Raw genomic sequence first — 10,871 nt, 5'->3', positions numbered from 1 at the left:
TAGGGTGGGTCACCCTCGGTGAAATAGTTCACAAAAGGAATCCAGACAAATTGTTGCTTGTTTGTATCTGATTTGGCTTTTCTGCCATCCTAGGCCACATGCACTGTGGCCCATCATGTACCGAGAACACTTGGAGTACAAAGCAAGGGAAGGTGCTCCTGGGCTGGAGTCGGAGCATTGCATACTCACTGGACATTGCTGTCGATGACAAGGGCACAGAGATGCTGGGCCACAGAGAATCCCTCCCTTCCCCCGAAAGGATCACAGAGGAGCTGGACTCATCTGCAACTGACCAGTTGTGAACATGCATAGTGGGAGAACTGTCCCATGGCGTGAAGCAGGCATAGCTGTCGCCTGTGCCGACGGCGGCCCACTCTAGCACAGGTGTGTGTATGTGTGTTGCAGCGTGGGAGCAAAGCTGGCCCAGAGCTTGCCCTAGGATCCCCAGCAGTCCTGACCGTGTTCTTCACCAAATACGGTGGCCCTGAGTGCTGATTGTACCTGTGATGCTAAGTGCCCTGTGCTCACATGCTATACACCACTGTAATATTCTTTGTATAACATATGCCTTGTGCAGTATCATCTGCAAACTATGGGTATGTCTACACTACGAAATTAGGTCGATTTAATAGAAGTCGATTTTTTAGAAATCAATTTGATACATTCGATTGGGTGTGTCCCCACTAAGTGCATTAAGTCGGTGGTGTGTATCCACAGTACTGAGGCTAGCATCGACTTCCGGAGCGTTGCACTGTGGGTAGCTATCCCACAGTTCCCGCAGTCTCCCCCGCCCATTGGAATTCTGGGTTGAGCTCCCAATGCGTGATGGGGCAAAAACATTGTCGCAGATGGTTCTGGGTACATGTCGTCAGGTCCCTCTCCCTCCCTTCCTCCCTCCATGAAAGCAACAGCAAAAAATCGTTTCTTGACTTTTTTCCTGGGTTACCCGTGCAGATGACATACCATGGCAAGCATGGAACCCGCTCAGCTCACTGTCACCGTATGTCTCCTGGGTGCTGCTGGCAGACACGGTACTGCAGTGCTACACAGCAGCATCCCCTTGCCTTGCCTTGCGGACGGCAGACAGTGCAATACGACTGCTAACCGTTGTCGTCATCTCCTGGCTGCTCCTGGCTGACCTCGGTTAGGTTGGTCGGGGGCGCCTGGGCAGACATGGGAATTTAAATTCTTTAAATTTAATCTAATGGAGATTCAGTCCTGCCTGGAATATCATGCGAGCTGGAGGCTTCTGCCTCAGGCTGCTCTCCCAGGCGGCAGCACCGTGTGGTTGTACCTACCCCAGCCTACCCCTTGCTCCCATGTCTCATGAAGCCTGGACAGTAGTAAGGAGCAGGGATGGCTGGGAAAGGTACATGACGCTCGCATCTTTAGGAACTCTGGTCTGTGTGAATGGCTGCAGCAAGAGACTTACTTTCCAGACCAGAAAATAACTGTTGGGGATGTTGAAATGCCTATAGTTATCCTTGGGGACCCAGTCTACTCCTTAATGCCATGGCTCATGAAGCCAAACACAGGCACCCTAGACAGTAGTCAGGAGCTGTTCAACTATAGGCGGAGCAAGTGCAGAATGGTGGTAGAATGTGTCTTTTGACGTTTAAAAGTACGCTGGCACAGTTTACTGACTCGGTTAGACCTCAGCGAAACCAATATTCCCATCGTTATTACTGCTCACTGTGCGCTCCACAATATCTGTGAGAGCAAGGGGGAGACGTTTATGGCGGGGTGGGAGGTTGAGGCAAATTGCCTAGCTGCTGATTACGCGCAGCCAGACACCAGGGCAGTTAGAAGAGCACAGCAGGGTGCACTGTGCATCAGAGAAGCTTTGAAAACCAGTTTAATGACTGGCCAGGCTACAGTGTGAAAATTCTGTTTGTTTCTCCTTGATGAAAACGCACCCCCTTGGTTCACTCTACTTCCCTGTAAGCCAACTGCCCTCCCCTCCCCGCTTGCAGAGGCAATAAAGTATTGTTGTTTCAAATTCATGCATTCTTTATTAATTCGTCACACAAATGGGATAACTGCCAAGGTAGCCCGGGAGGGGTGGGGGAGGAGGGAAGCACAAGGGTGGGATAGTTGTGGGGGCACCCCATAGAATGACGTGCAGCTCATCATAGAAGCGACATGTCTGGGGCTCTGAACCTGAGCGGCCATTTGCCTCTCTGGTTCTTTGGTAGGCTTTCCTGAGCTCCTTAAGTTTCATGTGGCACTGCTGCGGGTCCCTGTTATAACCTTTGTCCTTCATGACCTTGGAGATTTTTTCAAATATTCCAGCATTTCATCTTTTGGAACGGAGTTTGGATAGATTCATAGATTCTAGGGCTGGAAGGGACATTGAGAGGTCATCGAGTCCAGTCCCCTGCCCTCATGGCAGGACCAAATACTGTCTAGACCATCCCTGATAGACATTTATCTAACCTACTCTTAAATATCTCCAGAGATGGAGATTCCACAACCTCCCTAGGCAGTTTATTCCAATGTTTAACCACCCTGACAGTTAGGAACTTTTTCCTAATGTCTAACCTAAACCTCCCTTCCTGCAGTTTAAGCCCATTGCTTCTTGTTCTATCCTTAGAGGCTAAGATGAACAAGTTTTCTCCCTCCTCCTTATGACACCCTTTTAGATACCTGAAAACTGCTATCATGCTATCAACCTCTCAGTCTTCTCTTTTCCAAACTAAACAAACTAAATTCTTTCAGCCTTCCTTCATCGGTCATATTCTCTAGACCCTTAATCATTCTTGTTGCTCTTCTCTGGACCCTCTCCAATTTCTCCACATCTTTCTTGAAATGCGGTGCCCAGAACTGGACACAATATTCCAGCTGAGGCCTAACCAGCACAGAGTAGAGCGGAAGAATGACTTCTCGTGTCTTGCTCACAACACACCTGTTAATACATCCCAGAATCATGTTTGCTTTTTTTGCAACAGCGTCACACTGTTGACTCATATTTAGCTTGTGGTCCACTATAACCCCTAGATTCCTTTCTGCCGTACTCCTTCCTAGACAATTTCTTCCCATTCTGTATGTGTGAAACTGATTGTTCCTTCCTAAGTGGAGCACTTTGCATTTGTCTTTATTAAACTTCATCCTGTTTACCTCAGACCATTTCTCCAATTTGTCCAGATCATTTTGAATTATGACCCTATCCTCCAAAGCAGTTGCAATCCCTCCCAGTTTGGTATCATCTGCAAACTTAATAAGCGTACTTTCTATGCCAATATCTAAGTCGTTGATGAAGATATTGAACAGAGCCGGTACCAAAACAGACTCCTGCGGAACCCCACTTGTTATACCTTTCCAGCAGGATTGGGAACCATTAATAACTACTCTCTGAGTATGGTTATCCAGCCAGTTATGCACCCACCTTATAGTAGCCCCATCTAAGTTGTATTTGCCTAGTTTATCAATAAGAATATCATGCGAGACCGTATCAAATGCCTTACTAAAGTCTAGGTATACCACATCCACCGCTTCCCCCTTATCCACAAGACTCGTTATCTTATCAAAGAAAGCTATCAGATTGGTTTGACATGATTTGTTCTTTACAAATCCATGCTGGCTATTCCCTATCACCTTACCACCTTCCACGGATTCGTCTCCCCATACAGCGATCAGATGCAGAACCTCCCGTTCGGTCCATGCTGGAGTTCATTCAAAAGTTCGCGGGGCTTTTCCCATCTACCTGGCCAGTGCATCTGAGTTGAGAGTGCTGTCCAGAGCGGTCTCAATGGAGTACTCTGGGATAGCTCCGGGAGGCCAATACCGTCAAATTGCGTCCACACTACTCCAAATTCGACCCAGCAGGGTCGATTTCAGCACTAATCCCCTCATCAGGGAGGAGTACAGAAATCGATTTTAAGAGCCCTTTAAGTCGACAAAAATGGCTTTGTCGTGTGGATGGGTGCAGGGTTAAATCGATCTAACGCTGCTAAATTCAACCTAAAGTAGTGTAGACCAGGGCTAAAAACTCGCTGGTCAATAACATCAAAGTAAAATGTCTCCATGTTGGATTCCTTAAAAGCCTGATCCAGCTCCTGCTACAGTCACTGGGAGTTTTTTCACAGACCTCGCTGGGAGTAGGATTGGGCCCTAAGCCAATAAAGAATTGCCTGTCAGAACCCCAGCACGTTGCTAAGCCCAGGGCGCTTGCATGCTGCAGTGTACAAGGGACCTGGCTAGCAGGGCCGGCTCCAGGCACCAGCTTACCAAGCAGGTGCTTGGGGCAGCCACTTCGGAGAGGGGCGGCACATCCAGCTGTTCGGCGGCAATTCAGCGGACGGTCCCTCATTCCTGCTCGGAGTGAAGGACCTCCTGCTGAATTGCCGCCGCAGATCGCGATTGCGATCGTGGCTTTTTTTTTTTTTTTTTGTTTGGCTGCTTGGGGCGGACAAAACCCTGGAGCTGGCCCTGCTGGCTAGACAGGGCTCTGGTCATATAGTGCTGTCATGCAGACAGTCTCATCAGCTCTCCCAAGGTTTTCCCACTTATGGGATTTTGGCTGGGGGCAGCTTGGAGCCCTTCTGGCAATGCCAGAGATGTGCTAGTGATTTTGAGCCCTGATTGGCTGCTCATCCCATTCACCTACCTCCTGGGGCAGCATTACCAACCAGAGCTGTTGCAGAGACGGCTCTCTTCCTCCCCGGCTGTTCTCACAGGAGGGGAGGATGGCAGCAAAGAGCCCTGCAGCTCAGGGCAGCTCCTTCCCCTCCCCCCTTCTCCCTTCAGTTGCAAGAAAAATAATTTTATCTGTTTTTTTTCATGTGGGTCTAAAGATTTGCATTATCATCACAATACACAGGGATATCTAATGTTAAAAGTTTCTGTGTTCAGCTAAAGATGCTGCAGTGTTCCCACTTCTGCAGTTTAACGACGACAGATCAAAACTTGAAAATATAGCAGCTGTCTGCCACCAACACCCAAGTGCATGGTGCGTGTGTGTGAGGGAGAGGGTTTGAGTAATGTGAGAGTGAGGAGATGTGCAATGTTATCAATCTTATCTCTGTTATCTCGCTAGATACTGTAAGTGGCTGTTGAAGGGGGGCTTGTGGCGTTGCTTTGTAGTTGGCGGTTGGGATTGCAGCAGGCTTGCCTTGTGAGGGGTGTACCATTTTTTTTGCATTTCAAAGGTGATAACCCTACAAGGGCCACCCTGTTGACTTGGGCCACTGGGCCATGCTGTCCTGCACAGGAGGGTAGCCACCTGATGCTGTCCCAACACCCTGTGACAGGGTGTACTTACCCCGTGACATGGCCCCAGTATGGGGCAATGATCTCTGCTATCCACCATGACACCAGACAAGGCATGGGGGTGGGGGGCAGAGGTGGAGGCAGTGAGATCTCCCTGGTGGCTTCTGCACCAGCACCCAGAGGCAGGCTACATGATATCTCACCACTTAACAATGGCCATTAACACAGTGAGCACTGAGCAAACCAAGGCTCCTAGATACCAGTAACAGCTAATGGCAGGGCACAGAGGCAGCCAAGGGCTATACAATCTGTCACTGTTTGGCTTTGGCTGGAGAGCACTTTCCATCAGGTTAATGAGTAACCAGAACAGAACTGGAATGAGTGACTGACATAGGAGGAAAGGCTCCCATTGAGGTGTCTTTGGAGTGCGCCACAGTGTTTGGTGGGACAGCGCTGAATGCAGGAGTCTCAGCCACACTCCCTGAGATGGGGAAAGCCAGGATCCATACTCCGTACCCCAGCACTGTATCCGGGTTAGCCAGGGTGCTTGAGCCGGGACATAGCTCTCAACCTTCATGTCTGCCAGAGCGTGACAAATGACCAAAATGTGGATCCACTGTTCTTGTGTGCATCGCCCCCTCATTTTTACATGATCGTGTTGTTTAATGCTGATGCCTGTTTTAGGGGAAGTTTTCCTGCTGTGTGAACTAAGATTTAAAAAGAGAACAAATTCCCTTATGCATGACTACGAGAAACCCCGCTTGGTTCACCAAGAGGGTTTGAACCTTGGTCTGTTAGGCCCCCAGCACTGACCTTGGCCACCTGAGCTAGAGGAATACCAGCAGAAGGCTGTTGGGAACACACTCTTTTCCAGTGTCTTATTTCATTACCTGCTAAACAGCATTAGGACACAGGGGGCCAGGAGTCCAGAGCTCTGTTCCTGGATCCAGGAGGGAGTTCACTTGTACCAACTCCATGTACTGTGGGGAGGCGGACAGGAAAGAGTTCTCTGGTAGGCTGTTTAAAAAGAGAGTTGTGGCTCTCTGAATCTGCTCAGAACTCAGGATAAAGGAAGCAAACAAAATGCTCCCCAGAATATAAAACCCCTGGAATTAGCAAGCTGTGACCAGTCACCTCTCCGATCACTTTGTCTGTGTGCTTTCCCCACTCTCCACCTGCATTTTCTCTTTCTAGGCTATGTCTACACTCAGGCCTGGTCTACACTACGGGTTTAGGTCGACTTTAGCAGCGTTAAACCGAATTAAGCCTGGACACGTCCACACAACGAGGCCCTTTCTTTCGACTTAAAGGGCCCTTTAAACCGGTTTCTTTACACCACCTCCGACGAGGGGATTAGCGATAAAACCGGCCTTTGCGGGTCGGAATTGGGGTAGTGTGGACGGAATTCGATGTTATTGGCCTCCGGGAGCTATCCCACAGTGCTTCATTGTGACCGCTCTGGACAGCGCTCTCAACTCAGATGCACTGACCAGGTAGACAGGAAAAGACCCGCGAAGGTTTGAATTTCATTTCCTGTTTGCCCAGCGTGGAGAGCACAGGTGACCACGCAGAGCTCATCAGCACAGGTAACCGTCATGGAGTCCTCCCAGGATCGCAAAAGAGCTCCAGCATGGACCGAACGGGAGGTACGAGATCTGCTCGCCATATGGGGAGATGAAGCAGTGATAGCTGAACTCCGTAGCAGTAAAAGAAATGGAAAAGTATTAGAAAAGATCTCCAAGGCCATGAAGGACCGAGGCCATAACAGGGACACACAGCAGTGCCGCGTGAAAATTAAGGAGCTAAGGCAAGCCTACCACAAAGCCAGAGAAGCAAACGGAAGGTCCGGGGCAGAGCCGCAAACTTGCCGCTACTACGCGGAGCTGCATGCGATCCTAGGGGGTGCAGCCACCACTACCCCAACCGTGTGCTATGACTCTCTCACTGGAGAAACACACAGGGAAGACGGTTCGGGGAACGAGGAAGATGACGATGGAGGTACTGTAGGTAGCTCACAGCAGCAAGGAAGCGGAGAAACCGGTTTCCCCAACAGCCAGGATCTGTTTGTTACCCTGGACCTGGAACCAGTAACCTCCGAACTCACCCAAGACCCTCAGGGCACACAGGAGACCTCTGGTGAGTGTACCTTTGTAAATATTTGTAAACATTACACATGGTTTAAAAGCAAGCGTGTTTAATGATTAATTTGCCCTGGCAATCGCGGCCAGTACATCTACTGGAAAAGTCTGTTAACGTGTATGGGGATGGAGCGGAAATCCTCCAGGGACATCTCCAGAAAGCTCTCCTTTATGTACTCCCAAAGCCTTTGCAAAAGGTTTCTGGGGAGGGCTGCCTTATCCCGTCCGCCATGGTAGGACACTTTACCACGCCAGGCCAGTAGCACGTAGTCTGGAATCATTGCATAACAAAGCATGGCAGCGTATGGTCCCGGTGTTTGCTGGCATGCAGACAATATCCATTCCTTGTCTCTCTTTGTTATCCTCAGGAGAGTGATATCATTCACGGTCACCTGGTTGAAATGGGGTGATTTTATTAAGGGGACATTCAGAGGCGCCCGTTCCTGCTCTTCTGAACAGAAATGTTCCCCGCTGTTAACCATGCGGTGGAGGGGAGGGGTGAAGTGATCATCCCAGAGAATCGTGTGTGTGTGTGTGTGGGGGGGGTGGTTTACTTGTGTTTGTGCCGCATGTTAACCGGGAAACTGCAGCCCCCTCCTTTTACATTGAAACCCCATTTTAAATGGACAACCCAATTCATCCTTGAGATGGGAAATGCGCTGCTGTTTGCAACCTTTCCCGCATGTTAAGAAGGTTAAATAAGCCAAAACACTGTGGCCTACGATGGCTGCCTGCAAGCCGAAATATGCGACCTTGTAATGAAAGAGTGTACCCATTGTTCCCTAAAATGTGTCTTTTTTAACCACCTCTCCCTTCTCCTCCACCAGCTGCAAATGTTTCTCCTTCGCAGAGGCTCGTGAACATTAGAAAGAGAAAACGTAAGACGAGGGACGAGATGTTCACGGAGCTGCAGATGTCCTCCCACGCTGATAGAGCACAGCAGAATGCGTGGAGGCAGTCAATGTCGGAGATGAGAAAAGTCCAACATGAACGAGAGGAGAGGTGGCGGGCTGAAGACGATAGGTGGCGTCAGCTTGCAGACAGACGGCAAGAGGCAATGCTCCGTCTGCTGGAGCATCAAAGTGATATGCTCGAGCGTATGGTTGAGTTGCAGGAAAGGCAGCAGGAGCAGAGACCGCCGCTACAGCCCCTGTGTAACCAACAGCCCTCCTCCCCAAGTTCCATAGCCTCGTCACCCAGACGCCCAAGAACACGGTGGGGGGGGCCTCCGTCCACCCAGTCACTCCACCCCAGATGATCGCCCAAGCATCAGAAGGCTGGGCTTCAATAAGAGTTAAAGTTTTAAAATGCAGTGTGTCCTTTTCCATCCCTCCTCCCCCACCCATCCCTGCTACCTTGGCAATTATCCCCCTACCTCTGTAAGGAACTAATAAAGAATGCATGAATGTGAAAAAACAATGACTTTATTGCCTCTGCAAGCGGGAGGGGAGGGGAGGGTGGGGTGGGGTGGTTGGTTTACAGGGAAGTAGAGTGAACCGGGTCGGGGGGGGGGGTTGGAGGGTTCATCAAGGAGAAACAAACAGAAGTTTCACACAGTAGCCTGGCCAGTCACAAAACTCGTTTTCAAAGCTTCTCTGATGCGCACCGCGCCCTGCTGTGCTCCTCTAACCGCCCTAGTGTCTGGCTGCGCGTAATCAGCGGCCAGGCGAGTTGCCTCAACCTCCCACCCCGCCATAAATGTCTCCCCCTTACTCTCACAGATATTGTGGAGCGCACAGCAAGCAGCAATAACAATGGGGATATTCTTTTCGCTGAGGTCTGAGCGAGTCAGTAAGCTGCGCCAGCGCGCTTTTAAACGTCCAAATGCACATTCCACCACCATTCGGCACTTGCTCAGCCTGTAGTTGAACAGGTCCTGACTCCTGTCCAGGCTGCCTGTGTATGGCTTCATGAGCCATGGCATTAAGGGGTAGGCTGGGTCCCCAAGGATCACGATAGGCATTTCAACATCCCCAATGGTCACTTTCTGGTCCGGGAAGAAAGTCCCTTCCTCCAGCTTTCGAAACAGAGCAGAGTTCCTGAAGACGCGAGCATCATGTACCTTTCCCGGCCATCCCACGTTGATGTTGGTGAAACGTCCCTTGTGATCCACCAGGGCTTGCAGCAGCATTGAAAAGTACCCCTTGCGGTTTATGTAGTCGGTGGCTTGGTGCTCCGGTGACAAGATAGGGATATGGGTTCCGTCTATGGCCCCGCCACAGTTTGGGAATCCCATTTCAGCAAAACCATCCACTATTGACTGCACGTTGCCCAGAGTCACTACCCTTGCTATCACCAGGTCTTTCATTGCCCTGGCAAATTGGATCACAGCAGCCCCCACAGTAGATTTGCCCACTCCAAATTGATTCCCGACTGACCGGTAGCTGTCTGGCGTTGCAAGCTTCCACAGGGCTATCGCCACTCGCTTCTCAACTGTGAGGGCTGCTCTCATCTTGGTATCCTGGCGTTTCAGGGCAGGGGAAAGCAAGTCACAAAGTTCCATGAAAGTGCCCTTACGCATGCGAAAGTTTCGCAGCCACTGGGAATCGTCCCATACCTGCAGCACGATGCGGTCCCACCAGTCTGTGCTTGTTTCCCGGGCCCAGAATCGGCGTTCCACGGTATCAACCTGCCCCAGTAACACCATGATTTCCACATTGCTGGGGCCTGTGCCTTGTGAGAGGTCTATGGCCATGTCAATTTCCTCATCACTCTCGTCGCCGCGCTGCAATCGCCTCCTCGCCTGGTCCGGGTTTCGCCTTGGCATGTTCTGGCTCTGCATGTACTCCAGGACAATGCGCGTGGTGTTCATAGTGCTCATAATTGCCGCGGTGATCTGAGCGGGCTCCATGATCCCAGTGCTAGCTATGGCGCCTGGTCAGAAAAAAGGCGCGAAAGTAGTATCTGATGGACCAGGAGAAGGAGGGCGGGAGGGAGGGAGGGCCGAGTGACGACATGGCGTACAGGTACAGGAACAGGGAGAAACACAAACAACTGTCACACAGAATGGTCCCCCCAAAGATTAAACTGGAAACCCTGGGCTTAGCAGGCCGTTGATTTCACGGAGGAAGGGGAAGCAAATGAACACAGAACAAATCTATTTTTTACATCTTAAGGTGGCAGCCGACGCTGCAGCATGAGTGACAGCCATACCAGTATGACGATGACGGATACCAATCATAATATGCCATCATCTGCCAAAAGGCAAGGGGCTGCTGCTGTGTAGCAATGCAGCCCCACGTCTGCCAGCCCCACGTCCGCCAGCACCCAGCATCGCCCTCGGCCTCTTCTGGGTGCTTAGCAGACAATATTGGGCAATTGGCAGAAAATAGTATATTATGACTGGTAACCGTCATCATCGAAACAGTAGCATGTCTGCCCAGGTGGCCATGATTGACAGCCATACCAGTACGACGACGACGGGTACCAGTCATAATATACCATCGCCTGCAAGGGGCTGGTGCAATGCAGCACTACGGCTGCCAGCCCCACGGCTATCACTCATGCTACACCGTCTACCGCCAA

Source organism: Trachemys scripta, chromosome 9 (assembly GCF_013100865.1).
Source record: "Trachemys scripta elegans isolate TJP31775 chromosome 9, CAS_Tse_1.0, whole genome shotgun sequence".
NCBI classification, from domain to species: domain Eukaryota; kingdom Metazoa; phylum Chordata; order Testudines; family Emydidae; genus Trachemys; species Trachemys scripta.
Note: the sequence above shows the minus strand (reverse complement) of the source record.